General features: G+C 34.9%; 1 protein-coding gene across 3 annotated transcripts in view; it reads right to left on the bottom strand.

The window, feature by feature from the left end:
- The window catches only part of MACROD2 (mono-ADP ribosylhydrolase 2), a 2,333,538-nt gene that overhangs the window by 1,657,389 nt on the left and 662,826 nt on the right, over positions 1 to 13,323 (bottom strand). The gene's annotated exons all lie outside the window — the stretch shown is intronic.

Below are 13,323 nucleotides of genomic sequence, written 5' to 3'. Positions count from 1 at the left end.
TAATATATTTAGTTTCTCCAGAGAACTGGTTAAATTAACATGAAGAACTAAGAATTCAAAATATAAACGTAATACACTTAAGCCCAGTGCATAAAAATTCATATCACTCATAAAATTACATTCCATGCTACAACTAGCATTTTTTTAAAGTCATAGATTGTAGGATTTAAATTTCCTAGTAGTTTAACTTTACTTAAATAATAGAAATTGTAGAATAGTCACAGTGAGAGTCAATTTGAAATTCTAAAAAGATAAACACCTCTGGTAAAAATGATTACTATGAATGTAAGGATAAATAAAGGAGAGAAGACATTTTACATTTTAGACTAGAAATATCAGAAGAAGTATAAGAGAAATGTATACATTGCTGAAGTAAGATGGTTTTAAATACAAGGGATTTTTTAATATGATCACGAGGCTAAGTGAATCTGCAGATGACTGTACTGCGGCAGAAATGCTTCTGGGAACGTCCATATGTTTGACTGTAATGTGCATCACTTTTAAACTCTAATTAAAATAAACTTTCAACCGTAGTCCTTACTGGAGGCTGAAGCAAGCAAAGGTAGAGAAGCACAGATTTGTTTATATTGGAGACTTTTGATAAAAAGAGTATATTTTAGTCACTCTTAAATGGACATGGCCAGTTACCAACAAGGTAACTGAGTGTAATATAACGTTCAATAGATAACTCCAAAGCACAAGTTTTAAAGATAGTAAAAATTTGAATTTGTTATGTCATTGAAAACATATAACTGAATAATAATTGCTATTAGAATTGCCAAGTCTGAAATATATCAGTTGGGAACAATATTAGAAGATATTTCTTAAAAGGAAAATGAAAGAAGACGCGATTGGATTTTGCCACACATGTGGTAAAAAGCAACAATTGAGCTAATTAAAGCCTTGCCCCTAAATGTGATTATCCCTAAGGCTAGTGAATAATGAACCAGATTTCATTTCAGCCAACTGGCCTTCTCTATTTTCCTTGAAACAAGATAGGTGGGTAAGGCAGTTTCTTAGTGTTAGAAGCTTAATTTTCAAAGTAGATCTTCCAAAATGATTCCAGATTTGAAGATGACAAAGCTTCTTGATATTTTTCACATGTTTTTTGAGGTTTAAATAAACGTTTCCAAGTCACCTCGCTCTTTGAGCACTCTTCCTTCTACATTTCTTCAAAACACGACTGTATTTGGAAATTAAAAGATTAAGACAGGCTCTGGTGAAGAAATGGAATGCCAAGAACAACAAACTGCCTTTATTCTCATATAAAACTTACTTGGTTTCAACTATATGTTTACATAGTAATTTATTTACACAGTAATGGAAATATATCCACTGTGTGTAAGCAATAATGATGTAATTTCATCAAGAATTTATCATTTTCATCCCTTGAGGGAGAAAAGGCTGTAAGAATTGATCTTCAAACTTACTGCCTTTGCAAATCATATTTCTGGAACTGAATAGGAATTCTGAAAAGGTGTCACTTCATTATAAATTTTCAGTAAACCAATGTTTAAAACTATGACACTGAACAGCAAATCTCAAATCATAATAATTTACATGGTGGATGAAATGCTCAAAGTGAGATGGTCAAATGATAGTAGATGGCACATGCGTAGGACTTTACCAGTTACAAATCACATTTATAAACACATCTCATTTGATTCTCCAAACAATCCTATAAGGTAGGTTTCTTCACTCCATTGTATAGATGGAAACACTGAATCTTAGAGAAACTGGGAACAGTGTAATAGATCAAAGGAATCCAGACTGGGTCTTCAGATTCCAATTTCTTTATACTCTGCTACCTCTAAAAGTGTACTAAACAGTCATACAATAATCTGGTTAATTTACTTGTTCACCAGAATAGGTAGAAGTGCAAAAACGAAAACAAAGTAACAAAAGAAGACAAAAACTATTTTCCACAGACTAATCACAATACGGTAAGGTAACTAATTAACAGGAAAAAAGCTCATTCAGGAAAACCAGTTCTCAGTAATAGCTTTAATTAAGTCTTACATGTTCATAGCTTTGTGAGAATTTTGCCACTTTGTTCAGTTAATATTAATAATCAGTTCAGTTCAGTTCAGTCGCTCAGTCGTGTCCGACTCTTTGCGACCCCATGAATCGCAGCACGCCAGGCCTCCCTGTCCATCACCAACTCCTGGAGTTCACTCAGACTCGCGTCCATCGAGTCAGTGATGCCATCCAGCCATCTCATCCCCTGTCGTCCCCTTCTCCTCCTGCCCCCAATCCCTCCCAGCATCAGAGTCTTTTCCAATGAGTCAACTCTTCACATGAGGTGGCCAAAGAATAGGAGTTTCAGCTTTAGCATCATTCCTTCCAAATATTAATAATAGTGTTACTATAATAGTACTAAGTAATAGTAGAAATGCTAAATTCTCTTTGTTTTTTCTAACAAATATATATTACACAAATATTTATTTTAAAGAAAGATTAAATATTTCATCTTTATTTGTGAAAAAAAAAATCCACACATAAGTGCTGGAGATGGTGTGGAGAAAAGGGAAGCCTCCTACACTGTTGGTGGGAATGCAAATTGATACAATCAGTACGGAAGAATATATGAAGATTCCTTAAAAAGCTCAGAATAAAATCAACATATGACTCAGCAACACCACTTCTAGGCATATACCCTGAAGAAACAAAAATTAAAAAAAGACACACGCATACCAATGTTCATTGCAGCACTATTTACAATAGCCAGAACATTGAAGCGACCTAGATGTCCACAGACAGATGAATGGATAAAGCAGCTGTGGTACATATATGCAACAGGATACTACTCAGCCATAAAAAAGGAGCACATTTGCATCAGTTCTAATGAGCTGGATGAAGTTAGAGCCTATTATACAGAGTGAGGCAAGTCAGAATGAGAAAAACAAATATTGTATATTAACACGTATATATGGAATCTAGCAGGGTGGTGCTGCGGAACCTGCTTACAGAGCAGTAATGGAGATGAAGGCATAGTGAGGACAGACTTATGGGCAAGGGCTGGGGAGAAGAGGGAGAGGGTGAAGTAATGGAGAGAGCAGCAAGGATGCACGCACACTTCCAGATGTAAAGAGATGGCCAAGGGGATTTGCTGTATGACTCAGGGAATTCAAACTGGGGCTCGGTAACAACCTGGACAGGTAGGAATGGGCAGGAGGTGGGAGGGAGATTCAACAGGGAGGAGACATATGTACACCTATGGTTAATTCATGCTGATGTATGATAGAAATCAAACCAATATAGTAAAGCAATCATCAACCAATTAAAAATAAATATTAAAAAAGGAAGGTGTTGTTCATACATTCACACCCGACTCTTTGCAGCCCATGGACTGTAGAATGCCAGGCTCCTCTGCCCATGAAATTCCCCAAGCAAGAATACTGGAGTGGGTAGCCATCCCGTTCTCCAAGGGATCTTCCCAAGCCAGGGTCATATCTGGATCTCCTTCATTGCAGGCAGATTCTTAACTATCTAACCCACCAGGGAAGCCCTAGTAAATACTATATATACCTACAATTCTGGAAGGATAAAAAGAAATATGTTAATAATATTCTGAAATCTATTTGAATTAATGAACAAATGTATTAATAATGCACACAAATTGGTGAAATTGATTATATAAATATCTTCTATAACACAAATATGTCATATAACTTATTTCTCTCCTGTGTATCAAAAAAATTAAATAAATATTGAAAACATAAACAACATTTTTCCCAAAGAAGCCACCACGATTCTAGTTATTCTTAGCTTTTCCAAATCACATTTTGTTTTGCCACTACAAAGCTGTTAATTAAAGCAACTATAATGTAAAACTACTGAGTCTGTTAATTATTTCCCTTATTCATTCTTCCCTCCCTCACCTCACCTTGTTTTAGTCTTAATTCACACTGCATATAAATAGCAATTAAAGTACAAATCAGAATGTTACTTGCACAAATATATTTTATTATCATATATAATCTGTACTCTTAATTCAACTGCTTTTTACAAAACAGTTAGCCAAAATTTTCCTCTAATCAAGCAAAAACACTAGTAACAATATGTGAAGATTATAATAAAAATATTTTTTATAGAGCAATTTTAAAGTTTTAATATTTTATTCTTAGAAGATATCACTGACATATTTAGTAGCTGGTATGATTTCAGAAAAATGTAGTTATGGATAACATCAAAATGTACCTCTTAGTTTTTATAAGATTTATAGAAAAATGACTCACACACTATATGCCTTCAAAATAAAATTTTGACCTAAGAGTTTATCATAATTAATACAGGAGTAATAATGATTATACAAACATCTACCACTTGCCTAAATCTCAAACTATCCCAGAAATGTTTTAGGATCATGCAAGGCCAAAATTTAAGGGATAACTTGTGGGCACTAAATTTTCGAAATATGAGAAAATAATAAAAAGACAGAAACCATAAACAGAAATGTTCTATTCTGTACTAGCTACATTGGAAAAAAATACTGTGCTAGTTATTACAGTTGATACAGAGCTGCTTGCTGCTGTGCCCAGCTCTTTTGTGATTCCATGGACTGTAGCCCACCAAGCTCCTCTGCCCATAGGATTTCCCAAGCAAGAATACTGGAATGGGTTGCCATTTTCTTTTCCAAGGGATCCTCCAAATCCAAGGATCAAACCCACGTCTCCTGCATTGGCAAGTGGATTCTTTACCACTGACCTAGCAGGGAGGTCGAGAGCTGCTGTAGTTACTGCTGGTAAGTGATACCTATGCTTGCCAATAAAAGTAGTCTGTCTAAAATACGGGAGACACTTAAGAATATGCATTTCCTCTGTTCCAATTTTCCCTTCTTTTAGCAGGCCAAGTTAAATGCCCCAAAGTTTCTAAACACCACGGCTACATCACAAGCTACTGTGAGTCTCTACTTTTTGAGCTGCTTCTTCCAGTTTAGCCTAACCACTGTACAGTTACATTTAACTTTTTGAAATAAAGAGGCCTCATGTCATCTTTTCATTCAAATATCCTTCAAGGCTTTCTCTTATCTACCACATTATGTGTTTTTTTTTCTTTTTTTGCACCTAGTTTAAAAGAAACTCCAAACAAATAGAGTCCTCCTTTTCCACTCAAATGTATTTGTAGTGATTCTCCAACAAATACAATTGAGTATCCAGTCATGCCCTCTACATTCCTATCTGCCAAGCCCTTTCACATCCAGTTTCTTCCATCCAGCGTGTCTTCTTTCTGTCTGTTCAGCAATCTCCTGCTACCTTCATATTCTATCTGAACTCCTTGCCAAGAACTGAGCTCTCCATTTGTGGAAATACTAGAGTACTTAAATGTATACGTGTTCATTTGGTAATTACATGGTCATACATTATTTCATATTTTTCTGTATTTCCAGAACTCTCAGCATAGTGCTTGGTATATAGTTGGCTTTTAACACCCAAATGTGTTTTGACTATTGCAGCAAAAGGCTGTTGTAACAGCAGCTAGCTTTTGAAGACAATAACTGCTCCTGCTCCCAGAACCTGTCTAAGAAAGGCATTATACAGAAGCTTAAAGTACATAAAAAGCTCTCTTCAAACTTTATGAGGCTGTACATTTTCTTCTACACATCAAACTGTAGTAAGTTAATGTTCTTCTCTTGCAGGCATGAAGTGGTGATGTCCAGTTCATCACTGGCTTTTGGTGTTTTGAAAATTTCCCTGGAACTAGAGGTGGCGAGATTTAAGCATAGTTGCTGCTGAAATCACTTTTAAAACAGGCATCTCTGGAAATATCTTAAGTTTTTTTTTTTCTTAATCCTATGAAATATACTGACAAGGAGCCAACCTAGCTGTACTCTGCAATTTACAAAAAGGAAACTATGAAGAAAAAGAGAAAGCAAAGAGAGCTGATATATGATGATTTGACTAGAGGCTCTTAAATCCCCAGATTAAAGAATTCTGTTAACAGCCTGTATTCTTTTGGAGAAGAAGGCAGTGAGGGAGAAAACTGATTAAATGCATTAAATTTAGAATACAGAAAGAAGTTCAATGGCACCAGCTATTCAAAATAAAGTAAAATTCAGCTAATGTACAACTGGGTAAGCAGGGCCATTCAAAATAAAATAACTATTAAGATATATAGATAAGGGAGAAAAGGTAATATGACCATAATGCATATATTAAAAAAAAAGAAGTAAAAATGCAAGAGTGAAATCAGACCTCTAGCACACTGGGCAAAATGAGTGAATTTGGATTCCTATGCCTTTCTCAGGAAGGATGTGTTCACAGTTCAAATGTGCAGGGTGTGCGAGGAGCTGAGTCCTACCTAAGCCATGGCACCGCATCATAATCTCTTCTCATTCACTGATACTCCACAAAGCTCCAAATCCAGACCAAACATCCTGCTACCTGTCTAGTAAGTATCTTTATGGACAGAGAGCTGTGGGAACAAATTTTCATTTATATCATATTTATAATTTTTTTTCTTCTTGCGAGTAGGATAGGACAGAGAAGACGATGGCACCCCACTCCAGTACTCTTGCCTGGAAAATCCCATGGCTGGAGGAGCCTGGTAGGCTGCGGTCTATGGGGTTGTGAAGAGTCGGACACAACTGAGCAACTTCACTTTCACTTTTCACTTTCATATACTGGAGAGGGAAATGGCAACCCACTCCAGTGTTCTTGCCTGGAGAATCCCAGGGACGGGGGAGCCTGGCGGGCTGCCGTCTATGGGGTCGCACACAGTCGGACACGACTGAAGCGACTTAGCAGCAGCAGGATTAGAATGACTTTCCATCCTGTCTTGCCCCAGATGACCTATATCTGTTTCCACAGTATTAATTATTATTAGTGCCCCCTTTTAGAAAAGAAAGTATTATGGTATGGATAGTCACGTTAAAGTACTCAAAATAGCTTAAAAGTGATCAAGAGATATAAATTATGATACTAAACGCATAATTTTTGTAGGGCTGCAAAGAGGAAAAATTGTCGAATATCCATAGTCCTAAATCCTAACCTCAAGAAGCTGTCATATGAATACATGCACGGCTCAACACAACTCTTCACCAACAAATGAAAAGCAGATCAAAGCACATGTCTCACAGATGGAAAGGTCATATACCTCTATATATGAGGGCAGCATATTTTTATAAAATGCTGCAGATATTTACGTCATACAGACTATGTAACATTCAGTAAACTGCATGCTGATGCTCCATTTTCCAGCTGGTTGGTGTTAGAACACTGCACTCTAAATTTAAAATAGATTTTATCTGGCATCTGGCTAGCCATAAGTAATACAGCCAGAGCTGGGAAGAGCAGTACAGAGAAAATCAAAAATAAAATGATAGCAATAATTCTAAATACTTCAACCAGTATGATGTGAATGGCTTAAAGTCTGTTATTAAAAAATAAAGACTCTTAGAATGGGCAGATTACATATGTAAAGTAAATGGTTACAGAAAGATACTAACTAGAAGATATAATAGTATAACAGGCAAGAGAATAATAAAAAGCAAGAATAAATGCCCAGCAATCCCACTGCTGGGCATACACACCGAGGAAACCAGAATGGAAAGAGACACGTGTACCCCAATGTTCATCGCAGCACTGTTTATAATAGCCAGGACATGGAAACAACCTAGATGTCCATCAGCAGATGAATGGATAAGAAAGCTGTGGTACATATACACAATGGAGTATTACTCAGCCGTTAAAAAGAATTCATTTGAATCAGTTCTGATGAGATGGATGAAACTGGAGCCGATTATACAGAGTGAAGTAAGCCAGAAAGAAAAACACCAATACAGTATACTAACACATATATATGGAATTTAGGAAGATGGCAATGATGACCCTGTATGCAAGACAGGGAAAGAGACACAGATGTGTATAACGGACTTTTGGACTCAGAGGGAGAGGGAGAGGGTGGGATGATTTGGGAGAATGACATTCTAACATGTATACTATCATGTAAGAATTGAATCACCAGTCTATGTCTGACGCAGGATGCAGCATGCTTGGGGCTGGTGCATGTGATGACCCAGAGAGATGTTATGGGGAGGGAGGTGGGAGGGGGGTTCATGTTTGGGAACGCATGTAAGAATTAAAGATATTAAAATTTAAAAAATAAAAAAAAGAAAGAGACACGTGTACCCCAATGTTCATCACAGCACTGTTTATAATAGTCAGGACATGGAAGCAACCTAGATGTCCATCAGCAGATGAATGGATAAGAAAGCTGGGGTACATATACACAATGGAGTATTACTCAGCCATTAAAAAGAATACATTTGAATCAGTTCTAATGAGGTCGATGAAACTGGAGCTGATTATACAGAGTGAAGTAAGCCAGAAAGAAAAACACCAATACAGTATACTAACACATATATATGGAATTTAGAAAGACGGTAATGATAACCCTGTATGGGAGACAGGAAAAGAGACACAGATGTATAGAACAGGCTTTTGGACTCTGTGGGAGAGGGAAAGGGTGGGATGAATGGCAGAATGGCATTGAAACATGTATAATATATGTGAAATGAATCACCAGTCCAGGTTCAATGCATGATACTGGATGCCTGGGGCTGGTGCACTGGGACGACTCAGAGGGATGGTATGGGGAGGGAGGAGGGAGGGGGGTTCAGGATGCGGAACACGTGTATACCTGTGGCTGATTCATGTCAATGTATGGTAAAACCAATACAATATTGTAAAGGAATTAATGTCCAATTAAAATAAATAAATTTATATTTAAAAATAAAAAAAAGAATAAATGGTAAGAATCCTATAACATGTAATAGAATTCTATGTGAAAAGCATAAAATGAAACCAAGAAAGCTATTTTATTTTAACAAAAGTTAGAGTCAAATAATATTTCATGTATTGAAACTTTATGCTAACAAGCTTCAAAACTCATAAGGCAATAATAGAAACACAGAGCCACTGACCACTTTACAAGAATAACTGATCTCTCTCAGAAATTGGTCTTTAAGTATATGACAATAATTAAGGAATTCAAATATTTACTTATTACAGCAAATTTGAATTTATCATTACATATACATATAAAATAATGTACCCTAGAAATATAATCCCATAAATCAAGAAATAAATTATTTTTAAATAAAAATATCATCTGTTAGGAAAGAAAATTTCAACGCAAAGACAGAAAAGCCTACAGATAACCTTTTTCTTGAGGCAATGGAATAAAATTAAAAATTAACAATAAAAATTAAATATTCCCACTTCTGCTGTGATTCATGGGGTCACAAAGAGTCGGACACAACTGAGCAACTGAACTGAACTGAACTTCTAAAATAATTTAATTGCTCATGATTTTTTTCTTTAAAGTCTAAATAATTGCTGGTTAAAAGAGAAACTAAAAATAACATTACAACTTACTTAGAAATAAATGACAAAATGAACCATATGTACCTAAAGGTCTGAGATGAAGTAAAAATATTTTTTAATGAGGTGCTACAGACTCATGTTTTATGACACTTACTATGTAATGGGGAAAGCATGTAACTTAAATGTATATGTTAGAAAATAAAATGTCTAGAACTAAAAATCCAGTTAAAAACAACCCCACAATGATAGTAAATTTGGGAGAAATTATCAGTGAAAGAAAAGAGAAATATGAACCCAGAAAAAAATAAAGTAGAAAATCAAAGAATATCTAATTATAAAAGCAAAAGCTTGTCCTGTTAAAAGATATATAAAATATATTTTTCAAGATTCATTAAGTTAAAGAAGAAAATATAATTAATTAACAAGGGGTCATAAGTATAAACTAAATTAAAATAAAATCAAACATAAGCAAATAATGGTCAAACTTTTTTGCCAATAATTCTAAAAAAATTAAATAAAACAGATAATTTTCTTTAAAAATATATATAAAATAGGAAAATCTGGAAACTTGAAACAGCCTTGAGGAGAAAATAATCTACTCCTAGGAAGAAGCAGGTTCTTCTGCAAAATTATTAAGAAGCAGATGATCACTACATTATTTACTGCTCCAGAATATATGAAAAGATGCAAAAGTTCTTAATGCCTTCCATAAAGCTAAAAATAACCTGACATCAGGCCAGATAAAGATATATAACATAAAAAAATAGAAAAGCGGTCCTATTTGCCTTACAGGATTAGAAAGTAAAGGCATAAATTACAGCAATCAAAGCAATATACATGAATGGGTGGTGGCAACACCACGCCATGTGCTCGTCAAGACTCAGAATTACACATCAAATACGGTGAAGTTTACTGTGTGCAAATTATACATTAATTTTAAAATAACATGTGAAAATACAGCAATATATCCAAAGGTTAACACATCAGTATAACTCATGAGAGTCCCTTGCACTGCAAGGAGATCCATCCAGTCCATTCTGAAGGAGATCAACCCTGGGATTTCTTTGGAAGGAATGATGCTAAAGCTGAAACTCACCTCATGTGAAGAGTTGACTCACTGGAAAAGACTCTGATGCTGGGAGGGATTGGGGGCAGGAGGAGAAGGGGACGACAGAGGATGAGATGGCTGGATGGCATCACTGACTCGATGGATGTGAGTCTGAGTGAACTCCGGGAACTGGTGATGGACAGGGAGGCCTGGCGTGCTGCAATTCATGGGGTCGCAAAGAGTCGGACACGACTGAGCGACTGAACTGAACTGAACTGATCTCAAAAACACAACAATGATTCAATAGTATGCAATTTACTAATAAAATTCCTCAAGTTAGTTCATTTAAAAGGTATGTGTATGTGTCATATGTGTAAATACATATATAAATTCAATTCCATATTTATCAATCAAAAATCCATTTATAATTTGAAGAATCATGCTATATAATAGAGAAATTCTAAAAACTTGACCTGAAAAACAGATACCTTCTTGAAACTTAAAAAAAAAACTTTCAGTGATGAAATATTAGAAGGACTGTCATTTATGTCAGAATTTAGGTAAGAATGTCACTATTAGTGATACCATACAAAAATGGAGCTCTGCCCTAACTGATTTAATAATAAAATCATTCAGATGTTGCAAAATGAGACAAAACTCTGATAACATGCAGAAAATATTTTAATAGCTAACAAGGGAAATAAAAATACTAACTAAAAAATTTTTAGTACAAAATGGAATCCAAAGTAGCTAGATATGAGAAAATTATTATTTGATATTTAATAACATTTACCAAATTAAAAATTAACATACATTCTAATTACAATAGCAGAGAAATCAATAAACACTTAGAAATAAACATAATGATCTGCAAAGTATAAAATTCTATAAAAGTTAAAAAAGATACAGATAAAAGAAAACATGTAAGTTGTTAGTAGAAAATAAAAGTCAATATTATAAAAAAATCTGTCCTCCCTATATTAAGCTATAAAATCAACTACAAGCACCAGAAGAATACTTTTCTTTATTTTTATTTTTTAAATTATGAAAGTATGACAACACATTTACAGGAGACTTGGAAAATACAGACCATATTACAATTCTTTTTTTTTTAGATAGATAAATTAAGAATTTTAGTTGGAGTTTCAATATCAAATGTGCAAAAATCAACAGAGTAAATATATAGAAAAGTAGACGGATATAGTAGACCTGAAAGCACCATGAACCAATTCAACATAATTAAGATTTATACAATTCCCACGCATTAGCTGGAGGAGGAAATGGCAACCCACTCCAGTATTCTTGCCTGGAGAATCCTTTGGACAGAAGAGCCTGGCACACTGCAGTCTATGGGGTCGCAAATCATCGGACGTGACTTATCACAGAGCACGCATGCACACACAGAACAGTAGAATATAAATTTTATTCACGTTCACACAGACTATAACCTAGGAAACACTGGAACATATTCACGGACATAAAACAAAGTGCAAAACTAGCATGTAAGAATTAAAGATTTTAAAATTTAAAAAATAAAAAACTAAAAAAAAAAAAAGAACTTGAAATAATTTCTAGCTCAGATGGAAGAAAATATCTATTATGTAGAAATCCAGGAGGTTTCCGAAAGAGGTATAATGAGGCAATATGGGCTTCTCCAAATACTAAGAGGCCATAATAATTAAAATAATTTGAAACCAGAGTTCATAACTGACAGATCAGTGACAGAAATCTGAAATAAACTCATATACATATATACACATATACATATGTATATATATATACATATATATACACATATGTGTATACATATATACATATGTGTATATATATATACATATAGATATATTTGTAATATATATATATATAACTAATGTAGCATATCAAAACATTGAGAGAAAGATAGGATTGCCAACCTAATAAGTGACTAACTTTTGTGGGGAGTGATTTGGGGGATATAAAATGAAAGAAGTGTGCAGAGCAAAACTATGCTAAGTAAGGGTTTGAAATTTGATAAAGTCACCATCTGCATTTCCAGCCAGTGGGCCGCTGTCTATGGGGTCGCACAGAGTCAGACATGACTGAAGCGACTTAGCAGCAGCAGCAGCTACAGAAAAGGCAAAACTGACATTCCTTGTGCAGGTTTCTGCAGAAGGATTTTTCTTAGTCTCTTGGTACTGAAACTAGTACTTTAATTTTTCATCGTTACAACAGAAAGTATTCATCCCTTAGTGTCATACTTTCGCTGTAACATAGCTGTAAGTTACAAATGGAACACAGCTGTGTAAGCTGTGCAGCTTACGACGTTGTGTAAGTTGTGCTGTGTAAAAGGATACTTCTGCATCTGTTTGCATGGCACACTAGAATTAGGAAACTTGAAGAAAGATTTTACTGGATAAATCAACTTATCTAGAAGAGTAAGAAAAATATAAAAGATTTGTTTATTCAAAGAATACCCAAGGACCCATCATCAGAATTAACATTCAAAACATACACACTTACGTGGCCACCTAAGTTGCAACTCATCCTCCTTCATCACAAGTCTAGAGAACATCTCTACTTAGCAAGAGACAAACATACATGCTGCCTGATGGTTCTCGATTCATTAATAAATAGTCCCCTTTGGGCAACCGACCCATGAGTTTTCCTACACAGAAAGCTACACACTTTAAATACTATACCTAAAGGTCAGTATTTTCTTTAAAAATATTTTAACATAGACACAAATATTTTAATCTACCAAGATTCTATACCTTAGAAGAACTGTGTCCAAATAACTATTCTACTATGGAAAGGTGTATAGAGTCTTTAGGATGGTTTCTTCAGTGGCAGAGAAACACTTCACAGATCAAAGGTTTCCTGCAAGCACCATGAGGTCAGAAACCAAACTGTTTTTTTACTGACTTTTGGCAATAATTATCTCAGCAAATGTATGCAATAACTATTTTGTGA

The sequence above is a fragment of the Ovis canadensis genome, chromosome 13 (assembly GCF_042477335.2).
Source record: "Ovis canadensis isolate MfBH-ARS-UI-01 breed Bighorn chromosome 13, ARS-UI_OviCan_v2, whole genome shotgun sequence".
Classification (NCBI taxonomy): domain Eukaryota; kingdom Metazoa; phylum Chordata; class Mammalia; order Artiodactyla; family Bovidae; genus Ovis; species Ovis canadensis.
The sequence above is the reverse complement of the archived record's forward strand: the minus strand, read 5'-3'. Positions and strand labels throughout refer to the sequence as shown.